Source organism: Hyaena hyaena, unplaced genomic scaffold (assembly GCF_003009895.1).
Source record: "Hyaena hyaena isolate Hyena2069 unplaced genomic scaffold, ASM300989v1 scaffold_600, whole genome shotgun sequence".
Lineage (NCBI taxonomy): Eukaryota > Metazoa > Chordata > Mammalia > Carnivora > Hyaenidae > Hyaena > Hyaena hyaena.
The window spans coordinates 329,356-355,838 of record NW_024081234.1 but is presented as its reverse complement, the minus strand read 5'-3'; the positions used below and the strand labels follow the sequence as shown (position 1 = coordinate 355,838).

Here is a 26,483-nt window from a genome sequence, read left to right as displayed (position 1 = left end):
AGAGCGACGAGAAGGTCATGCAGCTGCGAGCCCAGGAGGGACAGATGCTCCTTCGCGCCCTCCGGAGAGCATGTGGCCCTGGCGCCGCCGACGTGTGGGCTTTGGGCTCTCAGTGCCGTGAGAGGGGACGCTGTACTTCTGTGGCCTCGAGTCCCGTCCTTGGCCACACCTGTGGCCGTTCCTTACAGCGGCTGTAGAAAGCCCACGAGGTTCTCCGTCTCACCCCGGTGTCTCTGTTGAGTTCCGCTGCAGCTTTATTCCTCCCGCGAGTATTTTCTTCACCCTCCTTAGCCTCGTCGTGACAGTTCCTCCAGGTTCCTGGTCTGGGCATTCTAGCAAGTGGCCACTTTGGAATCAATGTCAATTCTGTTTGTTTCCTCATTTCTTTGTGGGCTGAGTCATTCATATTCTGAACGTTTTGTCGTGATGTTGTGAAGACGCTGGGTTCTGTCACGGGCTTACTCTGCCCGGCGGCCATGCACACACCACACACACCACACACCGGGCAGCTCAAACCGCGGGCATTCACCCTCTCGCGGCCCTGGAGGCCAGAGGCCCAAGATCAGGGTGTCAGCACGGCTGGGTTTGGTGAGACCGCTCTCCCTGACTGCCTGCCGCCTCCCACGGCTTGCCCTCCGTGCGTTCCTGTGGGGACGGATGAGCAGGAGCTGAGGTGGGGGCACGGGGGGCTCTCTGGCCTTCACTCTTACCAGGACACTGACCCTATCGGATCAGGGCCCCACCCTTAGGACCTCATTTAGTCTCAGTCACCCCCTTAGAGGCCCCATTTCCAAGTGCAGTCCCTTTGGGGGTTAGGGCGTCAGCACTGGAATGGGGGTGCAGGTCAGGGTGGGGCAGTCCCATCTCGCCTGACAGTGCGCTGCGACTTGCCTGACAGAGGGGGCCCTGCTGGCCTCACATTGCGCCTCCTGTGGCGGCTGCAGCAGGGGCCCATCCGATTCTCCGCCTGCAAGCGCCGTGGAGCCTGCCGCGCCCGTGTGCGGCCCAGGAGTCCCGCATTCGGGCAGAGCGTACCCGCAGAACTTGGGGTCGCCCCTCTATGTTCCAGGAGTTCCCCTCACTGGCCAGCCGCAGTTGTCCTTGGTCCTTTAAGCCCGCAAGATTGCGGACTTTCTCCTAGACTGTCAGCTGCCCTCAGGCTAAAGCCACAAAAAGGGGGGAGTTTGCCCAGCGTAGGTCTCTTCTTTGAGGGACTTGCCTGCTGCTGGGTAGGCTGATGCCTTCGGGAAGTTGTTCTTCACGTTGTGTGCAGCTTGCCACCGTACGTGGGCAGGGCAACGGGCGACAGCCACGTGCTCCCAGCCAGAAGGGGGTCCCAGGCTTTGTGCCATGCCGCTAGGTGTGTGCGGCCCATGTGCTGGGGACGCAGCGTCTGTCCCTTGGAGGCGAAGCAGGCAAAGCCTCATTGGGCCCCGCGGGCCCCCTGCGCCCACCCTTACTGAGCGTTCAGAAGAAGAGTGTGCGTCCACACAGATCAGGGATGGCCTCGAGTCTCGCGGCGTTGGCTCACCTCTCACTGCCTGCCACTTTGAGCAGGACGAGAAAGAAAGCCAGTCCCATTTCTCCAAGGGGCTCCCCTGAGCCCCCGAGGCGTGAAGAGGAGCCCTAGCTGGGGACGGAGGTGAGACGGGCATGTGCGCAGAGCTCTGAGCAGCAGCCGGGCCCTCTGACCATCTTCAGATCTCGTGGAGTTTGATGCTCCTCATTCGGGCTCTGCGTGGTGGACCCTCGTCGCCTACAGCCCGTGCGGCAGGGAGGTGCCAGCCTCCCAGCTCGGCTCAGGGCCGCAGCGGACCACAGGGCTAGGGCAAGGGCAGGGGCAGACGGGATGGAGTGCGAGGAGTGAGCCCCAGGGGCGCTGTTCCCCGCCAGTCCCTCTTAGGGGTCAAGACACCACACCCCCTTGGTGCTCGGGGTGGGCAGCACGAGCCGGGAGGTCATGCTGAAAGGGCTCCCGTCCTGTGACTGCAGCAGGGCTCCTGGCACAGGCTGGCCGGCTGGGGGTCCCCTTCCGCGTCTGTCCGCGGGTCCGGATGACGCACGTCACGGAAGAGCTGGTGTCTGGCTTCCGCCCGGCCTGAAAATCAAGGACCCGCACCCTCCTGGAGGCTCAGAATGGCAGTCCCTTCCTGGCCCGCTCTCCCGCACGCAGAGGGCTGGGGGACGTTCTGCGGGAACTGAACGTGGCTGTGGCCTCAGCCAGCGCTCATGTTCTTCCTCGTGAATCGCGTCCCATGTCACGTGTTGATTATGGAAGGTACTGAGGTCTGTTTTCTTCCGACAGGACAAGGGGAGAGCAAGTGTGCGGGGCTTCGCATCGCTGGCCTCCGTAGCTCCGGCTGTGCACTGGGCTTCAGGGGGCTGGGTGCCTTCGGGCACTGCCGTGTGGGAACCTGTTTTTAAAGTGAAGATAGAGACAGACAGGAGGTCTTTCGGCAGTGACTGGATTTGAGAAGCTACGAGTAGGTGGGTGTCAGGCCGGGAGGCTGGGGAGCTGAGGCCTGCAGCATCGAAGTCACGGAGCCGTGCTCGGGGGCCCACGCGTGACCTCACATCTGCCGGCGGCCTTGCAGGCCCGGGAGCTGAACCTCCCGGGGCTCCGTGAACCTCATGAGCCTCGAAGAGCCCCATTAGGAGAGGGGACGACCCTGAAGGGGGACTTCCATCTGCGGCCTAGCGGTGTCTCGGGACCCCGTGTGGTCCTGGCAGGTGGCCCTGCAGCCTGCTTTCCTGCCTGCCCAGACCTGGTCCCGTCACACCTTCCTGCCTTGAGCTCCAGCGCCGGACCCCGGCTCACCCGATGGCAGGCGCTCGGCCTGTGGACGCGTGATCAAGGCCTCCTGCCCCCAGTCCTCTTTGCGTGGCAATCGGTGCCCTGCGGCCGAGGGCTGCGGGGGTCCAGGGCACACCCCACCTCGCCCGTGGCCCTGGGCACTGGCTGGACCGAGTGTATTTTGCCAGCATCTTCGGGGAAACCATTTTCACAATATATTTTAGTAAGTGCAGTTTCTTTGAATGTTATTAGTGAGAACAAGAAAGACAGTGAGCAGCGTCCATAAAAACTGAATTACGTCTTATTTCCTTGTTGGATTTGTTTTCTTTGCAATGAGCTGGGGAAGAGCGGGAGCTGGGACGCTGTGCTGCGCGTGCTCGGTTCAGAGCCCGCCTCCGTCCCTCTGCTCGCTGGGCCCTCCCTGAAGACCTCCAGGACAGAGCGGATTCCACCCACTGTCCGCGTGACACTGCTGCTCCCGCGGCACGGCCGGCCTCTGATCCCACTTCCTCCTCTCGCCCGGGCGCTTTCTCTGGGTCCCACTCAGGCGTCTGCTTCACGTACGGGTGTTTGCAGAGAGCTGCGTTTAGAGAAAGGGCTCCGTGGCTTGGAAGAGTTTGAAAAGCACCTGGTATTTGGAAGAAATTGTTTCAGAACCACGTGTAGACGTGTGCCACAGCATAGAGCACTGGGGACCGTCCAGGGCGGGCCGGGGACCAGTTCAGGGACCTGGAGGCTGTGTGGTTGTGTGCTGATAAGGCTCTGTGTATGCCCCGTGGCTGGGGGGTGAGCTGTGTGGCAGGACCCCCAGGTCCCCGAACCCTTGGCGGGCTGAGTCAGGCCGGCCTGGACGTGGGCAGAGCAGCGCCTGGGGAAGCTGAACTTGAACCACCCCAGGGCAGCTGTGCAGGGGTGTCAGCAGCGGGACCATGGGGCCGGGGGCCGTGGGCGGTGGGGAGCGGGGGGTGCTGCCTGGAGAAGGGAGAGCTGATGGCAAGTGACCGATGAGAACCAGTGTTGGCCTGAAGTGACAGCCTCTGGAGAAACACACCCTCACCCTGGCTTCCAGCCCGCTCCCCGCCTCCCCAGGCATGCCAGGAGCTGAGGGGGAGGGGGGACAGCGTGAGGGCTGCTGCCTGGTCTTTGTGGTGAACGGAAAGGGGCTCTCCTGGGTCCAGTGCCCTGCAGCTCCGAAATCCCTCCTGGTGGCCCGACTGTGGCTGCTCCGGCGTGCCACCGCGGATGGCGTGGTGAGGTCCCCAGGAATCCTACTTCATGTCCAAGGCTGGGGGGACCACAGTGCGTGTTTCGGCAGCTGCTACGTACCTCATCCACGTATGCTTTCAGGGATTGGGTAGATCGCCCCTAGTTACCTGGGATAAAATGTCCCTATTGCACGTGCAGACACACGGGCCAGGGCCCCGCCTGCCGTGTTGACTGGCGCTTTGTGGTGGCGTTAGCATCCTGGCAGCCCCTGGAAGCCCTGGGCGTCTGTCTCCCCACCACCCGTCATCCCGCCCATTCTGTGCCGCGGGCTATTGCGGGCTCTCCCTTCATCGTGGCCTCTGCCGAGTGGGTGGCTCCAGCCTGGAGTCTGGGCACGCCCTCTCGGCCCTCCTGGGAAGTGGGTGATGTCCACCCTCCTTCCAGCCCTCAGGCTTCGCTAGCGTGCCGGGTCAAGGGCACCTCCGTCCTGGGGACGCCCCGTGCACTTACGGTGGCCCTGGAGCTCTGTGGGTCAGTGCGCCCTGCTGGCCCCTGGCCCTGCTGCCCGCTACGTGCCTCTGCCCACCTAGCCGCGCTTGCTGCCCCGGCTGCGGGTCTGCCCCACGCCAGCCCCGAGCTCTGCCGCTTCCAGTTCGTCCCTCGTTCCGCCTCCAGGAAACGCTGGCAGGACACCCCCCGCCCCCCTCGGCGTGTGCGCCCCACTTAGGTTTCACTCCTCTTGGAGCGCCCGGGCCCTACTCACATAGCGTGTTCACGGGTCCTGCCGCTAAAGGCTCCCGTGCTTCCCGGGAAGGGGACTGTCCTCTGGGGGCCACTGCCCCAGGCCGCCCGCCACCCCGCGCCCCTTCTCCAGGACGCAGCTCAGCGGCTGCACCACACTGTCCACCGCAGCCCCAGCTCACGGGTGCCCTGCGGGCTGGCCTGGAGTTCTGTCTTCAGGCCTGGGGGCTCTGGGCCATTCAGGGCCGGGTCGCCTTGTTTTCTGAAAGGAGTGGAAAAGCTAGGGGCTCCCTGGGCCTGAGCGCTGCCTGTCCTGGTGAGCTGAGGCCTGCAGGGGGCGGAGGGCGAGCCCCAGCCCTGAGGCTCAGGCACACACAGCCCGCGCCTCCCCCTGCCGCTCCTGGAAACCGCGGGGGCTGTGAGGACCCACCGGCTGCAGACAGGACACCTCTTGATCGTCAGGAGGGAGGGACGCCGCGTGCTGCCAGGACGCCTGGAGGCACGGATCCGAGCAGGGCCGGCGGGTGCCCTGTGCCCGCGAGAACCGTTCCAGTTCTGTGGGCTGTAGTCTTTGTGGCACCTGCTTCCCTCTGTCCTCAGACAGCCCGGAACCAGCCACAGAGCAGTGAGTGTGTGGGCGTGGCCACATGCCCCTAAAACTTGAACCACAGAAAAGGGCTGGGACCGGGTTTGGTCCCGGGAACACACTGTGTTACGGAGAATGTGTCGCTGCAGCCCTGCGGTGGGGCCGCGGAGCGCTGCTGCCCCCCAGCGGTGAGGATGTGGCTAAATGAGGCCGCTTGCTTTCCTCTGCACCGCTTCTCTGGATGCCCAGATTGGAAGTACACTTGAACCTTGAACACGTGGGGTTAAGCGCCCTCTCCTCCCACACACACAGACAAAAATACACACGTATTTTTTGTAATTTAAATTTGAGTTAAATACAGTGTAGCATTGGTTTCAGGAATAGATTTCAATGATTGATCACTTACATACAACACCCAGCGCTCGTCACAAGTGTCCTCCTTAATCTCCATCAGTCACCTAGCCCATCCCCCCCACCCGCCTCCGTCAACCCTCAGCTTGTTCTCTGTTGTTGAGAGTCTCTCATGGTTTGTCTCCCTCTTTTCTCTTTTCTTCCCCCCTTCCTGTATGTTCGTCTGTTTTGTGTCTTAAATTCCACCTACTGTATGTCTTTCTCTGACTGACTGATTTCACTTAGCATAATACGCTCTAGTTCCATCCACGTTGTTACAAATGGCAAGATTTCACTCTTTTTGATGGCTGAGTAAAAAATAAGCAAGAAGTGCCTAGATTGTGGGACTGGCTGAAAAGCATTAGGACCTAGAGAGAAGAAAGGAAAAAGAAACCAGGGGAACTTGCTAAGGCAAAAGTATGTGGGTCCCAACTCTATGTCACCTGCTATGCTGTGGCATGAAACAGCCATGGGTTCCAATCCTTGCTGTGAAACAGAGCGTGTGATAGTGTGAAAGACCCCTTGCACCCCTTTCCCTGTTTCTGATACAGAAAGCACACTATTTACAATAAGCCGTTGCTGTGATGAACAGGTGAGGTAGCACATAGGAAGCTAGCATTGCAGTACAAGTGGACTGGACTCGTCAACTATTCCATTTTTCATTTACATCTTTAAATGTTTCATTTACCTTTATAATTACATCCCTAGTAAGAGATACTGTTTTTGAATTTCAAGCAGATACATTAAACTTTAAATAAATTTGAGTTAAGAAACTGAAAAAAAAAGAAAAAATACGTGTGTAGCTTTTGACCCCCCCAGAACTTAACTACTAATAGCCTTCTGTTGACCAGAAGACTTTTTGACAATGAAGCTGATTAAGTTTTGCGTGTTAAATGTTTTGTATACTGTATTCTTACAGTAAAGTAAGCTAAAGAAGACCTTATTAAGAAAATCATCAGGGAGCACCTGAGTGGCTCAGTCGGTTAAGTGTCTGACTTTGCCTCAGGTCATGATCTCACAGTTCGTGGTTTCAAGCCCCGCATCAGGCTCTGTGCTGACAGATCGGAGGCTGGAGCTGCTTCAGACTCTGTGTCTACCTCTCTCTCTCTGCCCCTCCTCCGCTCATGCTCTGTCCCTCTCTGTCTCAAAAATAAGTAAATTAAAAAAAATTTTTTTTAAACCCAGAAGTCTTCAGCGTCCAAGAAAAAAAATGGACAAAAGAAAGAAAGAAAATCATCAGGAAGAGAGAATATGCTTACAGTACTGTATTTATTGATAACATAAGTTTATGTTGACTATTTACAAGGTGAATTAACTGTCGATAATGTACATCAGCATTATCTTCCACGATACAAAATGCTGTCTGTGTTACTTACCGTGTGAGCAACGGGCACTGGACTGAGAGGTAACGTGAAAACTACACTCGTGGGCTTTCCCAGGTGTACCGAGCTGTGCGCTGGTAACGACGCAGCAGTGATGCGACTGCTTTATCGCAACCTCCCGTCATCAGTGCAATTGCTACATGGGAGCCCAGCCTATGCATTAATGAGCGGATCATTATAAAATTTTTATGCCGTATGGTATTACAGTCCTATTCATAATATAGTATTGGAAACATTGTTACAGTTTTTAAAAACCACTTGCCTATGACATAGGCTGGTGGGTAGTTTCTCCATTAGGAGACAGAGGCACATGTCACAGTCATGTAGTTCTTTGAAAGTAAACGACACAGAAAGTTATAAAACAGAAAGGAAACCAATACGTTATTAATTTTGTGAAGTATCACTCACGTTGCACCTGTGTAAGCAATAGGCTGTCCGCCTCCATGTGAGCTGCCCACGATGTCCTGCCCAGTGAACACTCAGGCGGTGGTGCTGGTGGTGACACACGGTCGCGGCCTGCGGCGCCTGCTGCAGCGGCTACATTCGCACATGGAGACCCTCACAAACGCGCAGCAGATAGTGTATCAGCTGTACGACGGGATGGCTGTTTACTAGTCCCTCAGTGGAGGTGGGTCACCCTCGAAGTCCTCATTCTTGTCTTCACACCGAGGAGGCAGAGGAGGAGAGGAGGGGTGGTCCTGCTGTCTCTGGCGGCAGAGGCAGGCACGCTCGGTGCACTTTATGGAAGAACATCAGAGTTTCTCTCTGACTTTTGCTTTTTCATTCCTCCAAACATGGTCTCTGTGGCACCAATCCTTCCACTGTGCTTTGCTTCAGTGCCCATATCATAGAGGGTCCGTGTCGTACGAGAAGTCAAAAGCAGTCCTGACTAACGGGCACCTGCCTGCCAGCTTGTCACGGTCTGACGTGACGATGTCTTCCGGCATCTGTGTCTTCTTCCTCATCAGTCTTGCTCTGGTTCGGAGGCTCCCATCTCCACCAGTTTGCCTTCTGTTCATTCCTCTGGGGTGGGGTCTGTTAGCACTTGAATTTCTCCAAGATCCAGATCTTGAAACCCTCCACCCCTCACCTTTTTTACCATGTCCACAATCTCACTGGCTCTGTCACACATCCTGTGAAGTCACACACAGCATCTGGACACGGTTTTCTCAGCAGCAGTTTGTGGTTTCAGGCTCCATGGTTTTCGTGGCCTTTTCTCTACCAGCAGCAGCATCTTCAGTGGCGTCATCCTTCTGGATTTCCAGAGAGTGCTGCTCTCCTCACGGGGTTCCCATCTGTGGCATGGGCAGTCGTTTCCAGAGTACTGTGTGTAACGAGCCTGAAAGGTCCTTATGGCCCCTGATGCAGAGGCTCAGTCAGACTGGGTTGGGGGTCGTGTACACCACTGCAGCAGCTTTGGTGTTGAGCTCGTGGGAAGCTGGGTGGCCGGGTTACCGTCCAATATCAGGAAAATGTTAAAAGGCAAGGTGCTTCCTGACTTCACGTACAAAGCATCGATGGAGTTAGCCCAGAAAAAGGGTTCTTGTCCAGGCCTTCTTGTCGGACAACCGGAAGCCCAGCGGCCGGTGTTTATCTTCTCCCTCCAAGGCTCCGGGGCTTTCTAGATAAGGGGCGTCCCGATCATGAACCTGCCTGCGTTTGCACAGAGCCGGAGAGCCACGCTGTGCCTCCCTGGCTTACCTCCTGGGGCTCCCTTCTCTGCCGTCCTGACGGACGTACTTCGTGGCACGTCTTGTCCAGGATGGGGCACTTGGTCTGCACGACACACCCGTGCAGGCCAGCACTCTCCTCGGTGGTCTTCTCGGCGGGGGCTGGGCCCTTGCCTGCTGCCTCTTGCCGGCAGAATTGCTGCTCTGTCATCTCAACGTTTTTAAGCCAAACCTCTTTCTGAAATTATCAGACCATCCTTCACGGGCGTTAAATTCTCCAGCTTTAGATCCTTAACCTTTCTTTGGCTTTAAGTTTTTATAGAACAACTTTGCTTTTTCTCGAATGATTTTAGAGTGTATAAGTGTGCCTTTCCTATGCACCCACATAAAAATGGCATTTTCGATATGAAATAAAAAGGTATCTTGCAGAAAATGCAAGGTTTTCATGCCTTCTGGCATAGCTACAGTGACAGCTTTGTGAATTTCCTTCTTTGGCTTTGTTTTGTTTTTTTTTACAGCGGTCTTTATACCCGATTCATTTATCTTCAGATGAACAGCAGCCAGAGCTGCAGACCTCGGTCTGTGGTGCATACAAAGCAATTCGACTTTTTCTTTTAATGTCATGACATCCTCTGCTTCTTGAGAGCACTCGGCACGGGCCCCGTGGTGCGGCTGTGGGGGCGCCGCCAGGTACTGGGGAGATGCACTGCTTGAACGGGGGTCTGCACCCCCGCCCCCAGCGTGTGGAGCAGACGCTGTGGGACGTGAGCTCCCCGCGATAGTGGCCGGGGTGGGGGGCGGGGGGGGGGGGACTGCGACATTAGTGAGACGGTGCAGCTTGCACTGCAGTGAACTCTAGGCGGCCCTTTAAGTTATTAATATTTCCCTTGATTGTACAGTCTGTGTACGTGAGTTTTGTTGTTAACTTTTTGTCATATATTAGTGTGTGTTTTATGGTAGTAAATGATAAAATGGACCGGAATCTACATGTATTTTATACATTCATGAGATACCTCATCTCTTCGATAATGTCTAGGCTATGCGATTTGCCTGCAAGTTTTTTCAAACTGTTACAAATCTCAAAAAAACCTTCCAATATGTTTATTGAAAACCATCTGCGTAGAAGTGGGCCTGCGTAGTTCAGCCCCTCCTGTCCTCGGGGACTTGGGGAGGTCCCATTGACCAGCGTCCTCGTGACCCGCGTGGGACAGCCTGCTCTGGGCGTCCGGCAGCGCCGCCCTGTGCAGCCTGCGGCACAGGCTGGAGCCGCGTGTCCCCCGCAGCTGAGGTGTGGGGTGTACCCTTAGGGGAAAGAAAATCCACCCCTTGTCCTTTGTCCAGCAACTTTGTGATGAAACCCCTGGCTTCAGAGCCACCTGCCCTTGGTTACCGTCTAGGTTCCCAGGTGGCTTTGACACCATGAGCAGCAGAACCGCCCTCGAGGACGCACGTGCGTCACGATGGCACCTCCCTCCCTGCCGCCTCTCTCTGCTTGGCTTGCTGGCAGCCAGCTGTGCTGCCGCCTCACCCCCCAGGCCTGTCCTGCCTGCTGAACCTCAGACCCCTGCTCGCTGTGAGCAACCTCAGAGGAGCTCGGCCGCCGCCACCTTCCATCAGGATCAGCCTCCGTCTTCCTCACCCATGCCCTCTCCTGCAGCCTCCCCCTCGAAACAGTGGCTGTGCCGTCCCCGAGCTGGTTCAGTCCAGAACATTCTCTCATGCCTCGGGCCTGTCCAGTGCGGGAGAGCAAGGTTCGAGGACACCATGGGCAGGCCCAGAGCGCATGGAGTGGCCTTGGGGTGAGGCCCTTGGTTCCAGACGTCAGGGACTCGCTGCCTCAGCCCCGGCCCCCCCGCGCGGCACTCCTTGTCCAGCAAAGCAAGTCAGATGTTGGAGACGTCCTTTAAACACCCTCGTGAGCCGGCAAGGACGCGCGGAGCCCGCGTGCGCGGGAGCCTGGGAGAGGGGCCAGCGCGGCCAGCCTCGGGGAGCCCCACCCAGGGACCTGGAGCTTCTGCCTCAGTGCCTTTGGGCCGACCTAACAACAGACGGGCTCAGGGCTACCGGAAAGTGGGGACCTGGGAAGTCTCACAGGCTGCCGCTCAAGGGCCACCCCCCTCGGTGCAAGGCCATGGACGTGAACCCGCCCCAGAGAAGGACCACATGACACCGTGCGTCTCAGTGCGGGCGAGACTTCTCCCAGAAGAGCCTAGCCCTGCACTGACCCCCACTCGGCGCTTTGACCTGCGGTCAATACCTGTCACAGAAAGAATGTCCGGAGTTGGCAATGACCAAAAAGATGGGCCAGTTCATGCCACATGCTGGCCATTTGACGGGGAGGTCAGGGCTCGGAATGAACACAGTCGGAAAACTGGTGACCAGGAGATCGGGGTGAGTCCACACTGGGCAGAGGGTCTTTCCGTTCTGAGGCAGACAGCTGGCCTCTGCTGTGGCTGGCGTCAACCTTCCCTGCGCCCCATCCTTGCCCAGTGGCCTCGAGAACCACCTAAGGACAGGCATGGGTTCCCCTCAGCAGGCCGATTGGGCCGTGGCCACATCGAGTGCCTGACCCCCCAGTGATGGAGACCCCCCAGACGAGCCTGCCTTTGACATCGGTCCGGGGGCCTGGCCTGGCCTGGGCCCTGTGGCAGGGCTGGTGACACGTGGGCCCCACCCACCCTGACAGGGCACCGGCTGGGAACAGCCCTTCCCCACCAGTGCCTGCCTCGTCTGCAGGCCCCTCAGCACCTCCCCCACCCTCTCGGTTTTCATGGCGTCTGCTGACCGTGGAGCGCGGCCCTCAGCAGAAGGGGGCAGGCCCGGCTCCTGCCCCCAGCTGACCGGGTGGCGCCCAAGAGAGGCCGTGGGAGAGTTAGCGCCCTGAGACGTGCCCTGCGCCAGGGGATTTTGCACTCAGGAAGTCGCCGTGCCCCCCCCCCCCCCCAGTAAGGCACAATTGCCATTGATGTTGTTTCTCAAAGTGAAAATGGCAGAATTAACCTAAACGGCCAAACCGAGAGGAAGTGTAAAGCAGGAGGGGGCGCTGCAAAGCCCACACGGCGAGGACGTGGGCACACGAAGGCCACCGAAGCCACAGGAAAACAGCCAGTCTGTGGGATCCTGCTGCTCCGAGGGTGGTGCCGGTGGGGGGCCGTGCCTCGGGCGTGGCGAGTGGCAGCGCCCGGGTCCGGCCCGCGGCTGCAGCTTCGGGGTGCCAGCCGAATCTCTGGCTGCCAGCAGTCCGTGTTGCAGATATTTTCTCAGTTTACTTGCCCTTATGTTTTACTGAAAATAGATGTTTAAAAATAGACTTAGGGACCATTTTAGATTTACAGAAAAAAATCAAATGACAGCACAGGGACGTCCCACACGGAATGACAGCTGTGTTGGGGGTCACGCTCGTTACAGTTGATGAACCAATATGGATGCATCGTCATTAACTACAGTCCACACTGGATACAGGTCTCCTTAGTTTTTACCTGAAGTCCTTCTTCTGTCTCACAATCCCATCTTGGCACACGTTACATTCAACCCTCAGGCTCTTTCGGGTCTTTGTCACTGACAGTTTCTTAGACTATCCTTGGTCTTGACCTTGACCGCTTGGAGGAGTACGGGTCAGGGATTTTGTAGAATGTCGCTCTGTTGGAATTTACCTGGTGTTTGTCTCAGTCCTCGACCCAGAGCGTGGGTTGTTTCCAGGGGCCATCCGGGGGGCACACGCTCAGCGGGGCTCATCCCTTCGATGTTGACCTGGAGCAGCCGGCCGGGGTCGTGTGGGTCAGTTTTCCCGCTCTACCGCTACTGCTGTTCGCTCCCCTGCCGCCCCGGCCTCTTGCAGGGCGCCGCAAGGTGCAGCCCACGCTCACAGAGTGAGGCAGGAACGCGGTTTTGCTGAACTCTTCATTTCTGCCAGACTCTATAACGGGATTGTGTGCGAGACTGGAATCAGTCGTTAAGTCCTTTACCTTTTGGTCTAAAACTAACTGCCAGCACCAGTGCTAAATGGTCTCTCAGCCTCCCAGGGACCCTACTGTCGCGTCATTCTGCCTCCGATCGGCTCCACTGAGCTCAGTGCACTGCCGTGCCGGTAGCACGTACTTTCAGTATCCTTAAAAAATCATCTCTTCTTTTTTTAATGTTTATTTTTGAAAGAGAGAGACAGAACGTGAGAGGGGGAGGGGCGGAGAGAGGGAGACACAGAATCCAAAGCAGCTCCAAGCCCTGAGCTGTCAGCACAGACCCTGACGTGGGGCCCGAACTCACGAACCGTGAGATCATGACCTGAGCTGAAGTCAGACACTTAACCAGCTGAGCCACCCAGACGCCCCCCACCCCCAAAATTGCCTGTTTTTAAGTGACCCGCGGCAGCACTTGGTGAGTTCCCATAAACACGCAGCCGGGGTTCTGGCTGGAGTCACATCTGGTGTCTTCACAGAGCCCCTCCCAGGAGTGCGGCCCTTCCAACTGTGGCACAGGCCACTCTGTCGGCCCCTTCGAGAGGGTGCTCCCTGCTCTTCACCCGCTGCACTGGGCAGGGGTTGAGGCCTCTGCCCTGTGACCTCCCAGGCTTGCCCGCCGGCCGCCCGCGGGGCCCGGGACGCCGTGAGGACCCTTCCCAGGAGTGATGGCGGCCGGAGCCTCAGGCCTCCAGCCGGGTGCGCTTGCCGGGCTTCCTCACGAGGTCTCTCCTTGTGTTCCCACGGGTTCTTCTTTTCGAGAGTCCACAGTATTTGTGTTCTTGACTAACACAACACATATCGTTATCTCTGTTTCTTTGAAGGTCAAAAGCTATGTGATTTTTGGCATTTCAAGTTTGAATGTACTCCCCATTGACTGACCTCTGTCCCCTCAAATCCAGCGCATTAAAATGTCCTGACAAGATGGCTTTAGGTTCAAGGCAAAGCCAGAAGTCCTTTCTAGCTCCTCTCAACGCGAGGTACAGCCCTGCTCAGAACCGAGCCAGGGAAGCCAGCCCTTGAGCCCCCAGCTGTGGCCAGGTGGCTGCGGACCAGAGGCCAGGCCAGGAGCCGGGCTGCAGCAGCCGGGGTGCAGCCCATGGGCTCAGCATCCATGAAGTAGAAGCAAATACCTGAAAATACTGCTTGATTTCGTATTTGCCCTCAGTTGGACTGCTGCTGACAGACTGAAATGTCCTTTTCACCAGAAAGGTGGTCCTTTCTGGTGACCCACTGCCTGCACGCTCTGTGACCGGCACTCTGAGGAGGGACAGGATCTGTCCTGCCCCGGGATCTTATCTGGGAGCGACCGCGGCTCACCGTGAGCAGCTCCTACGTCTGCTTTCTCTGTGGGTTTCATTAGGTTACGCCGCCACCGAGTGCACACGCCACACGCCCCTGTACGCACACACACATCACACACATGTACGCTCGCACACGCAAACAGAAAAGGTCAGCATGGCTGTTTGTGGCCCGGGATCACGGGAGCCGCCTGCCGGTGCCGTGAGCCGTGTTAACACTGTCACATACGACCCCACACAGGAACCCTTCTCCACCAACCGCACCCTTTTGAGTTTTATGCGAGCTTTCTGCTCAGTGCTCTCATTTTATTTTTAAGGCTGAATTCCTAGGGATGGGGGTGGGGTGTGGGCAAGCTTGTCCCCACCTGAGGCGGGTCCGTGGCTGCACTCTGCATAAGGGGCAGCAAGGCCTCCTTTTGGCCATAGGGTCCGAGGTGCCGTAGGGTTTCTGGAAGAAGTGCTTCTCAATTTTTTATATGCCTTTGGTTAATTTCTAGCACCCTAAAATGGTTACTTTTGACGCTTTTGTCTAGTTTTGTCATTATTTGGGGGGAGACGATTTGTCGAGCCCCTCATTCCACCTTCTCCCAGCCCCACATTCCTTGTTCTTTGTCTCAGACATTTCAGACATTTCCAGAGATCGCTGATCTGAACCGCAGGTCAGTTTACAGAGCAGCTGGGGCTTCAGGACGCTCAGATTCTTGCTGTACTTTTTGAATCTCTTGTTTCCTTTTTTCCTCCACCGTCTTTGTGTTCTCTGAGGGAGTCTGAGGGCATTGAGCCACATCCAGAGTTCTTAGACTCGGTCATGGAAGCCGAGTCCCATGGGCGTGTTCCATGTGCCCTGTAGGCAGATTTTTCCAGTCTGGTTTGCTTCTTCGCAGCGATGCTTCTCCGAAGGGCCCAGGTTTGTGCAGTAAAACCCTGTTTGCTTCCAGACTGGCAGTGAGCTCTCCTCCCTGCCTGCGCTTCATCCTCACAGCCGGCGGGGGCGGGTGGGGGGGCGGGGCGCTGGCCTCCCAGCTAGGTCTGCTTTGTCATGTTGTCATTTTGCACTTGCCAAGGCCTCCTCTTCCATTCAGCCTGTCGCTTCTGTAAGAACACAGATGACCCTGTGCGTGTAAGAGGCGCATCAAGGAAATGGTGCAGGATTTAGGGGCTGTCAAGAGAGCAGACTAGGGGCGCCTGAGTGGCTCAGTCGGTCGGGCTTCCAACTTCAGCTCAGATCATGATCTCACGGTTCGTGGGTTTGAGCCCTGCATCGAACTCTGTGCTGACAGCTCAGAGCCTGGAGCTGCTTCAGATTCTGTCTCTCTCTCTACCTCTCCCCTGCTTGCACTCTGTCTCTCTCAAATAAACGAACAAACAAACATTAAAAAAACTTCAGAAGAGAGCAGACTGTCCCCAGCAGTACAGATCTGACCATCCTGAGGGGCCGCCTGCAGGTTGTGTGTTAGAGGTCCGAGTGCAGTCGGAAAGGAACGCGCTTCTATGGAAATGTGTGCAGACGTCCAGGCCCCGAATTTCACAGGTGGGTGACCGAAGTGCCCGGAGTGTCCCCGAGGCCGGGTGGCATCCTCAGCACCCCCACTCCAGGCTGCACAGCAGGTCCGGCAGCTGTTACAGACCCAACGCGGGCTCGCTCTGGGCTCGCACTGGTGGTCTTGGTGGGGTCCCCCTGAGGTCCGAGGGCCCCTGGCGACTCTGTAGTGGAAGCCGGGACGAGTCATTGCAGAGTCCAGATGAAGACGTGTCGCGGCTGTGTTCGCTGCGACACCTCTGCTTTGGAGCCCTCCCCCTCCTGTTTCAGAGGCTCCGGGGGACTCGGGAGATGGGAGGGAAAGTGGTGAGGGACGGGATGTGACCCTCACTTCCCAAGGGCAGGGTGGCAGAGGTCCGCAGGGTGTGCTGCTCTCGTGGGGGGCCGTGGCCCGGGGCTGCGGACTCTCAGAAGGTGGGGTCTGTCCTGCCAGACTGCGGTCCAGAGTCACCGCGGGTGAGAGTCCCTGAGGGAGTAGGCAGTGCCCTGCCTTCTTTTTCAGGGGTTGTGCAGGCCGTTTCTTTTGTGTGCCTTTCTTTTCGTGTTTCAGTAAAATGTCAGAGGGAAGTGGGAGACGGCAGGAACCCGGAGGGGAGGCTTGGACTCCCAACTGCCCTGTCCGAGTGCCTCGGCTGACGCTGCCAGGGGCCCCGGCAGGCTCGCCCACAAAGGGGTGTTGGCGTTGGCGTGTGGGGGTCTGGGGGTGTCTCTCACGTCACAGGGAAGAGTCAGTACATGCAGTCTAATGTTGGAGAGAAACAGATTCAAATGCGCTTTTTCCTTATTTTAACCACTAGCATTAAGATAAGATTACTCCCAAGTTACTGGCTATGAAACAAAATATATACTAAAGATAGGGAAAATCTAACGACCATGAGATGCATCCAAGCAGCGCCCGTTAGCAGAAGGCTGAATTTGGCACAAAGAACTTCCGACACACCTCGGACGTGAGCAGGTCCACACTCTGCATTTTCGTTTCTGTGACTTCCTAGAAGTGCAAACTGATCTACAGGGACATAAAGTAGATCAGCAGACTTATGCTTCCCGGAAGACGGAGAAGCTGAGCGCAGCCCAAAACCCTGGACATTACATGTAAAACGAGCATAAAACACTCCATAAGCTGGAGGGAATCGAGGGAGGTCACGTCTCCTGGACTGTTCTTACGCCTCAGCCACCCTGGACAGGTCAGAAAGGTAAGCACCAATAGGTGCAGACTGAAGTCCAAACAGAAACAAAATCCAAGTACCCCCTGCTGTCCCTAAGCAAACCAGCCTGTCCAGATAGAAGCCTTTAGATGAGAAGCATTCCATGTGGGCCAAACACCCCCCAAAACTGTGACCCCACCCTTGCCAGACTATAACAAGCCACCCCAGCCCCCGCCGTGCTGGTGTCAAAGAGGCTGGGGGTTGATCCGTACTTTCGTCCCTCTGGGCTCTTGAAGACCCCCTACCGCCATGTCAGTGTGGGGGGGCTCTCCCCCAGCAGCCCACCAGTCATGAGGCCCCTGCTCACTATCAGCAGAAGCCTGAGTGGCGAACTTTGTCTTCTGCCCTTGCCCGGCCACAGCAAGGCAGCACCCCGCCTTTCCTTGCTGGAATGGTGCCCAAGGAATTCAGAGCAAACACAATATTTAAAAGTAATCGAGGGGCGCCTGGGTGGCTCAATCGTTTAGGATCCGGCTCTTGATACTGGCTCAAGTCATGATCTCACCATCTGTGATCTTGACCCTCTGGGGTGTCAGTGCAAAGCCTTCTTGGTATTCTCTCTCTCTCTCCCTCTCTTTCTGGCTCCTCCCCTGCTTGGACTCTCTCTCAAAACAATAAATGAATAAATAAACAAACAAATAAATAAAACCAGAGTTTTGTAACTTAATATCAAAGTATCCAGATTTCATCTGAAATCCATTCCACATACTAAGAACCAGGAAGATCTCAAGTTGAGTGACAAAGACAATCAACAGACACCAACACTGAGATGGCACGGATGTTAAAATTAGGTGACAAGGCTTAAAGAGGGCTGTATGGGCAATTGCAAACACGCTTGTAACCAATGAAAAACTAGAAAGTTTCAGCAAAGAAAAATAAGTTGAAAAGAAGTGCCAAGTTGAATTTTTTTTATTAAGGGTTAATTTTATCAGACCACTTTTAGGTTCACATAAAAATTCAAGGGAGGGTGCCTGGGTGGCTTAGTCGGTTAAGCGTCCGACTTTCGCTTAGGTCATGATCTCGCGGTTCGTGGGTTCGAGCCCCGCGTCGGGCTCTGTGCTGACTGCCAGCTCAGAGCCTGGAGCCTGTTTCAGTCTGTGTCTCCCTCTCTCTCTGACCCTCCCCTGCTCACGCTGTCTCTCTCTCTCTCCTAGAAATAAATTTTAAAAATATTTTTAAAAAATTCAAGGGAAAGCGCAGAGATATCACAACCCCCTCCCTGCCCCCACACACGCACAGCCTACCCATGCCCCACCCCCCGTCAACAACCCGCCCCTGAGCTGCGTTTCCATCTGTGAACCTGCACTGACGCATCACCACCCAGAGTTCACGGTGTCCCCCGACTCGCTCTGGCCGTGCGTGTCACGTGGGCTCGGACAGGTGTGCGATGACCGCGGTCGACCACCACAGCACTGTGAGGAGGAGGGAGTGTTCTCACTGCCTACCCACTATCCACACCCACCCACCCACCCCCCCGGCCACCCTGACCTTCCCGCCGTCTCCATGCTCCTGCTTTTCCAGAACGTCACACAGATGGAATCCTACAGGACGCAGCCTTTTCAGATCGGCTGCTGTCACTTACTGACCTGCATTTAAGGTTCCTCCGTGTCTTTCGTGGCTGACGGCCCGTTTCTTCTTGGCGCTGCCTACGTCCCGGTGTCGGGAGGCACCGGCGTACCTGCCCGTCCCCTCCCGGAGGGCACCTTGTGGCTCCCGGGTCTGGCAGTTATGGACGAAGCTGCTGTGAGCATCTGTGTGCAGGTGTCATGCAGATGTGGATGGTCACCTCCTCCGGGCAGACCTCCAGGAGCGTGATCGCGGGGTCGTGTGGTCAGAGCGTGTTCAGTTTTGTGAGAACCCAGCCAACCGTCTTGCGAGGCGGCGGCACCGCTCTGCTCTCCCAGCGGCAGGGAGGAGGCGCCCGTCCCTCCGCGTCCCCGCCAGCGATCCGCGTTGTCGGCGTTCTGGGGTGTGGCCGTCCTCACGGGTGCGCGGTGGTGTCGTCGTCGTCTTCACTCTCATTCCCTGATGACGTGGACGCCTGCGTGTCTTCTCTGGTGAGGTGTTAAATTGAAATTTTGGCACTGAAAAACACAATAAATGCAATTTAAAAACTCAAATTGTGTACCTTAAATACGTGTAATTTTATATGCTTCAATTATATCTCAATTAACCTTAGGAAAAAAACCCCACAGATTTGGTCCTAGAGGAGCCTAGTGACATTCTCTTTATAAGACACTTTAAGTAAATGATCCAGAAAGTTTAAAATGAAAGGGATGGAGGAAATGACAGACTCACACCAGCAAAAAGAAAGGAGGGAATTTGAGCAACTGGGCGGGGAGGTGGGGCTGAAGCTTGCACCGCTCCTGCCTCCCGTCTGGGGACCGCAGTGACGAGCGCGGGGCGGGGGGTCTTTGCAGGGTCTTGGATGAGCCGCAGTAACAGAGAACCCTCCGGTCTCAGTGGCTTATGCACAGAGTGTGTTCTCGTCCTGGCTCGGCCGGGGCCCTTTATGCGTTGGCCTCTCCCGCTTCCCAGGCTAAGGGTGCCGCCCTCTCTGGAATGTTGTCACGTCACGGCGGGAGGAAGAGAGCGGGAGAGCCGGCGACACGACACGGCCAGGCCTGGCCTCTGGGTGTGGCCCGCATAGCTGTCTGGAGGACAGGACAGTAGATAACACAGCCACCGAGGTTTGCCTCTCTGCTCACGGCCAGCCACTCCCCTCCTTCCCCTGTGACCCAGCAGCCCCTCCATGGCCCGGGCTGCGTGGCCAGGATCTCTTCCCGTTTCCTAGCCGGCCCCCACTCTGCCTCCTCTCGCTCGGGACACCTAAGGCCCCGGGAGTCGCTGCCCCGCCCTGTCCGCCCTGCTGGACACGGTGGGTCAGTGTGCAAGTCCTCAAACAAGCCCCCTTTCTGCAGGGGCCGGGGCAGGAGACCCCAGTGATTTGCGCGCCTGGCCGTCCTCCAGGGTGGGTGGGTGTTTCTGTAAAAGGCCAGAGAGTAAAGACCTCAACCCTGTGCGTGGTGGGAGGGAACCCAGAAGCTGTGATGAGAAGGGATCCCGAGGCGCCCTGGGGCCGCCCGTGCGAGCGATGCCCGCCCCCATTAGGACACCATTTTCATGTGTCCACATGCTTTCACGCTCATGGACCGGCGGACAGTTGTTTAGACTGGGTATTTGGCAGACGTTTCCTCCAAAATGACCGACATTAGCCTGTTGCTTCAGGGAAAGCAACTGAGGTGTTTGTTGCCTACGATGATGACCGTTGAGCTGTCAAGCGGAAGTTAGAATTTTCCAAAATTTACATCTGCCACTGTTCACAGCTCTCTCAGACGTAAGACTTTTCTGACGAGCTTGGTGGTGATATTAACAAACATGATTTTTTTTACGTTGGATACTAAAATGTGTCAGTGTCTGGAAGACCTGTATAACTCACCGAACCAGGATTCTCCAGGTGACCACTCTGTGATATAAAAATGCTGCGTGGGTAGAAGTTGCCTTCAGAGTTTAGGGTCGGCCAATGGCTTTTTAAATAGAGTTTTAAATGGAGCTCAGGAAGTTCTTTGAAGAGGTTGTGTGGTGTTCAGATTGCACTTCTCCACTAACCTTTAAGCAATTACCACTATGGGGTTTTGGTGTTGTGGCAAAGAGGAATGTCCCCAAGTGTCTGAGGAGGCTGTGGAAATACCTCTCCCTTTCCTGGTTGCATGTCTGGGGGCCGGTGGGTTTCACACATGTCAGCCAAAATGAACGTATCCTAACAGATTAAATGCAGAAGCAGACATGAGAACGCGGTTGCCTTCTCTTCAGTCAGGCATTAAAGAGACGGACGGACAAAGGGGCGCCTGGGGGGCTTAGTCCTTTAAGCGTCTGACTTCGGCTCAGGTCATGATCCCATGGTTTGTAGGTTCAAGCCCCGCGTCAGGCCCTGTGCTGACAGCTCGGAGCCTGAAGCTGCTTCCCATTCCGTGTCTCCTTCTCTCTGCTCCTCTCCTGCTTGTGCTCTGTATTTCTCTGTCTCTCAAAAATGAATAAGCATTTAAAAAAAAAAAGAGAGACTGAGAAAAATGTGAAACAATGCAACACTTCTTATTAACTGTTTTGGAAAATATAGTTATTGTTCATGAAATTAATACTTTTATTAACTTGTATTGGGTTATTATTCTTACAAGTGAATTAATAAAATATTTCAAGTTCTTAGTTCTTATTCCTAATAAGGTCATAATGATAGATACGACCCACATAAACAAAGCACGTTGGTGCCCACACCGATTTTTACGAGACCACAGGAGTCTGGGGACTAAGAGCGTTGAGGAGCACTGCGCCCCTGGCTGTGGGGACCGCGGCTGCACCTCGCGCCCTCCTCCGTGGCGTCCCTCCTCTGTCCTTCCCTTCCCTGCTCATGCCAGCCCACCCCGACCCTCCCCTGGCCTCCTTCCTCTCTTCCTTGTTCCTTCTCCAGCAGCAGCGTCTGCCCTGCGCTCTGCCTGCAGCCGCCGTCTCGCCCGCAGGTCGCCTGCCTCTGCCCCTGCGCGCAGTGATCGTGCCGTGTCCCGTGTGCTCCGGTCACTCCCGCCCACTGCTGTGGTGGCCCCCCGCCCCCCAGGGGCTTGCGTGATGGTCAGCACAGTCTGGGCTGCGCTGTGGGCCCGGTGAGCCCCCTGTTTCCATGGCCCGCACAGGCCACCTGGGCCACCGGTCTTGGGTCAGCTGCGGTCCCGCTGGACGTCAGCCGGATGTTTGTCACAGGGGCAGAGGAGTGACTGTGCCACCTCTGCTCCCCCCGGGTTGGGTAGAGAAAGTGCCCGGCGAAGCGTGACACGGCCGGACAGGAAAGAGGGTGAGCCCGAGGGAGGAACGAGGCCGTGCTGAGCACACACGGGAGGCGCCGTGTCCGTCTGGCCCCCTCGCCCTCCAGCCTCCGTCGTTTCTGCCCTGCCCTCAGCTCCTGTGCTGGGCGCCTGGCCGCCTCCGCTCAGCTGGCCCTCGGCCCTCGGCTGGAGGGCTGTCCTCGCGCGTGTGTGGCCAGCACTGCGACGGGGCAGGGCACCTCACGTCTGACCCGGGGGCGGGGGGGGTGGAGGCTGCTGGCCACCGTTAGCCCTGCTTGACTCTGGCCTTCCCTGCGGGTGTCAGGGCCCCCGCTACAGCTTCGCCCCTGCCCGAGGGAGTGACGGCCCTGGTCAGGGCGCCCTGGGGGTCCCAGGGCACGTCGGGCAAGCCATGAAGAGAGGGTGCAGAGGTTTGCTCCCTACCAGCCACGTGGCCTGCCCGCGGCCTGTGGGGGACGCTGTGTGGGCCTCACCCCCCGTCAGGGTGCCTCCGGCCTCGTCTCCTTATATTCTCACCCACCCAGGATGTGTGTGTCTTTCCTCTCCTCTGGGCTCGGACATGGGGCGGGGGGGGGGGGGGGGGGGGGGGGGGGGGGGGGGGGGGGGGGGGGGGGGGGGGGAGGCGTACTGCCGTCGGCTGAGGAGGGGGCAGGTGAGCAGAGAGGCGGCCTCTGCGTGCTGACTGCAGGGGTGGAGGTCAGCGAGGCTGCTGGGGGCCAGGGAAGTGGCGGCGAAGCTGTGTCTCGGGCTGTGAGTGGGAAGCCATGTGCCGGGCATGAGCTCCATCAGAGGGAAGACCTCTCCGTGGTGCGGGGAGCACCAGTTGGGTGGGGAGGACAAGCAAGGCCTCAGGGGCTTGAGTCGGGCTCCCCAGCTGTGGCCTCGGGCGTATCTCGTTGCTTCGCAGCCTCCCGTCTCTCGGGCCCTGTCTGTGCCCGTCTGCGCAGCAGCAGCGCGTCCCCTGTGTCCCAAGAGGCGGGCGTCTCTGGGCAAGCGTGGGGCTCCAGCCCCCAAGCACCGTCCCCTCTGGGACTTAAGTGTCCCTGGGCTCTTTCTGGATGCACCCACGCCCTTGAACCCAGCTGTGATCCATGCCGTCCCCAGGGCTCAGATCAGCACTTCGCTGGGGACAGACAGCCCCCCCCACGCTGCCACCCACAACCCTGTGGCATCTGCGTAAATGTGGGCCGTAGGGACCCTGCAGCCTGGGCCCCCAGCTGTGCCCAAAGCTATGCTGGCTCATCAGAGCACCCCACCCGAGTCCCCCTTTTCATGCGGACTCCGGGTACCTCCTCTCCTCACTGCTCCTCCAAGCACCCCTCCCTGAAGGTTCTAGAACACACAGCTTTACCAAGGCCTCTGCAGCAGCACCACACAGGCTGGGCACCAGGCTCTGAGAGGAGCTGTGCAGCGCCTCCGCCCACCCCCCTCCACTCCCCCCCGGCACCAAGGGCCCTCGGCGCTGGGCAGAGGGAACAGGAAGGTGGGTGGGGACCCTCAGGCTGTGCTGCTGGGAGCTGTCCTAGGGCTCGAACCCTTGCTGGGGGGCAGCATGGAGGGGGGCAGCCTGAGAGGACCCCAGGTGGGAGCGGCTCCCCGCCCTGCCTGTGGAAGTAAGGTTGAAGTACCCGGCCTTTGACAGTTATGTAAATCATATTTTTAATGAAAACACATAATTAATGATTTGAGAGTGTGGCATAATAATAATTTTTACAAGCTACCATTAGGATGCTGCAAATATTTCACGATGAGGCTTAACAAAAAGGAAAGAAATCAAAGGAGCTTAAGCACCACCTGCTCCCGTCACTGTGGTACCGAATCCGCGGTGCCTTCCACCCCGCTTTCCCTGGCCCTCCCCGCTGCCATCCAGACGCCCGGCCCAGCCCCCCCCCCCCCGCCTTCTCCTGGACTGAGGCTCCCCCCGCCCCACGCCTGTCCCAGCCTTGCGGCCTCACAGAAAGGCCTTCCCGCAGGCCTGGTGCTGCTCCTCCGCCCCGAACGCAGGCTCCCGAGGAGCCTGTCCCATGATGCTGGGGCTTGTCCCCTTTGTGACAAACCCTCCCTTGTGTCGGGGCCCATCCCACCGGGTCTCGGAGCCCGTCTCACGGCCCCGGCCCCCTTTCCTCTCATCCCTGCAAAGCGAACCCTGTACGTTTCCGTCGCTGCTGGGCGGGCTGTTGGTAAGGGCCCGGCCAGGCCTTTCTGGAGCGCACACCCTTCTGGTCCTCTTGGATTTTGGTGAGTGCTGCGTGGCCCGAGGCCGACGCGCCCCTGAGTGCCAAGTGCCTGGCTCTGCCCGAGAGGCAGGGTTTGTATTTGCATCTGTTAGATCTGCTCGGGGAAGGGGAGGCTAGGTGCATTCTGCAGTCGTGTTCCATTTGACAGTTTGGCAGAACTGAGGAGTAAATTTAACTTGTCTAGCTACTCCAGCTTGTGAAATTAATATAAGGCAAATAAGGGAGTTTTCTATTGCTACAGAAGGTGGGTCGGTCGCTGAAAGTCTGCTTGTGAGTAAGGTGGAAGTCAAGGCAGAATTTTCTAAGGAACCTCAGTGTCTCACCCTGACTGGCACCTCATCATACAAGCTTGGGGGCATGATGGCCCATCAGGACTTTGGCTCCGGGGCTCAGCCACCTTCAGCCTCTGGGAGACACTTGCTCACACCCCTGGCACATGTCACAGTCCATGTCGAGTTGTGCCCCCAGCTGTCCATGGCCTCCTCATGCCATCCAGGACTCCGGGGACAGGATGAGAATCTAATGGGCCAGATGGAGCCTAATGGGAACTCACGCCAGTGGGGCTCGCTGTGGGGCTGGCGTGTCGGGCACGGGGGCTGCCCGGGCTCTCCCCCAGGCCTTGCCCGCGCTGCCCAGGGTGGCCACCCCGCCCCATAGACAGAGACCAAGGGCCCTCCACGTGTCTGCCGCGCCCCATGCCCAGAGCTGCCATTCGGAGGCTAAAATAGCAGTGAGTTCATCACACGTAAATAGTTATCATTTCCCTTCAACGTCCGTACTGTGTGTGCGGTTCTCTTGTGAAATAGCGTCAGAGCGGAAGGCTGGGAGAGCCCTTAGATCGTCGGTCCAACGAAGGGCATTTTTACAGAGAAGGAAATGCCTCGTGGACAGTTACTTTCCAGGCTGTCTGATGCTACAGCCTTAAAACTTTAAAAAAACATAGTAAAACTGCTGCTTTATATGCCAAGCTCGGTACCTTTTTTTTTTTTTTTTTGTACTTTTCACCTTGGCCTCTGGCAGCTTATTCAACCAGACTGGCGGGCTCGGCCATGGCCTGAGCTGGTAGACCTGCCGGGAGAGAGGGAGGCGGCCCCGGAGCCAGAGCGGCTCTTGGCAGGAGCCGCATCTCTTTCTCCAGGACTCAGGAAGACTCACAACTAGGGTGCCAAAGCCTGGCGTGGATGGCCATCGGCGTGGACGCAACACGTGGGGACAGAGGTCCAGGGCAGAGGTGTGCGGGGCGCGGCAGGCGACCTGAGAGCAGGCTGGCCTCGGTCCCCGAGTGGGCTGGGAGCGCCTGGCGCTCAGCAGGCCTGCAGGCCCCGTGCTCCAGGGCTTCTGCTCCCCATTTAAAGTCAGAAAGTGAGATCTGATTTTTAAATGTTGGAAACAAATTCAGACCATGTGGACCAGTCAGCTTACACCAGGCAGACGCTGTCTGGTCACCAGAGTAAGAGCCCATGTGCAGGGAAGGCCCAGGGCACGCCAGGACGTGGTCGGTGAGCAGTGGGAGTGGGGACTGTCAGCGCCCTCTGTGCAGAGGTGACCCATGTCCCTGGCTCTCAGCAGCTGGTGGTCATTACAGCACCCTTTACCCTGAGGAGGCCCGAGGTCCTGGGCCCTGAGACGGAGGGGAGTGGCGAGGACCCTGCCGAGGGCTTCTTACTCCAGGCCAGCTGGTCCAGGTGCATCGGGAGCCTGTCCCCCACATCACGGTGCCGGGCACACGGTGCTGCCACTCACTAGGCATATGCGCTGTGAGTCACCGCTAAGGACGGAGCTGCTTTGCTTTCCTGTTAGGCAGGGTCTGTGCTAAGCTGGACATCCTTTCCCAGGTCACGCAGCCTGCCGGGTGCTGGCCGTGGCCCAGTCGGCGGGCAGGGTGACAGCTCTGGGGCCAGGCTCTTGGCTGCCCTCCAGCACGGTCTGCTTAGTGCCTGCTAAGGACGCGCCTGACGGATGGTGTCTCCGTGGAGTGCTCCCGTAGCAGCCCTGTCCTCCCCTCCGTCACAGAGTCCCGCAGGCTGAGCAAGGGCGCTTGTGGGCACAGAGCCTGAAGTGACAGCTGCTCTGAACTTCGCACAGACGAAGGAGAAAACTGGGAGCAAAATGGGCCACGGACTCCAAAGGAAACCTTGTTTTAAAAACCAGAGGTGGTCTTTCCTAGTGCAGCCCAAGGGACAGTGCTGCGAAGATTTCCTTCAAGAAGCGCAAAGCTGGACGGGGTGGTGGCGTGCACAGTCACAGCAAACCCGGAACGCCGAGTGAGAGCCTCGTGTGGCGGCACCTGCGCGGGAGGGCGAGGCAGCGGAGAGAGGCCAGGCCGGAGCACGGCCATCGGCACGGGCCCCCACCCCCGTCACGGGCTACCTGCCTGGCTCGGAGGTCGGCCAGGCACGTCCCCGGGACTGCTCTCCTCTCTTGGTGCCACAGAGGTTCCTGTGAGGGGCGCTTGGGAGAAAGTAGCCGTCGTGGGAGCCTGAAGGGGCACGTCTGCCCGAGCTCACAGCTGGAGCGGGGCGAAGCAGGCTGGGGGGGCGTGCCTCTCGATTGTACCGGTGAGTTCTGTCGACTCCAGCCCCACGCCAGCCACACGAGGTTGTCCTGCAGGACGCCCTGCTGGGCTGTGCCCTGTGGTCG

The 26,483-nt window shown here is 57.7% G+C and overlaps 1 protein-coding gene and 1 long non-coding RNA gene across 11 annotated transcripts in view; one reads left to right on the top strand and one right to left on the bottom strand.

Annotated features, from left to right (window-relative positions):
- PCBP3 (poly(rC) binding protein 3) overlaps positions 1–26,483 on the top strand; it is a 261,841-nt gene that overhangs the window by 153,760 nt on the left and 81,598 nt on the right. The window lies entirely within an intron of this gene.
- On the bottom strand, positions 12,273–19,228 carry LOC120248679. The gene is made up of 3 exons (XR_005532654.1): positions 19,070–19,228; positions 18,358–18,855; positions 12,273–12,685 (listed from the first exon to the last, which is right to left on the bottom strand). It is a non-coding gene; the product is annotated as an uncharacterized LOC120248679 (long non-coding RNA).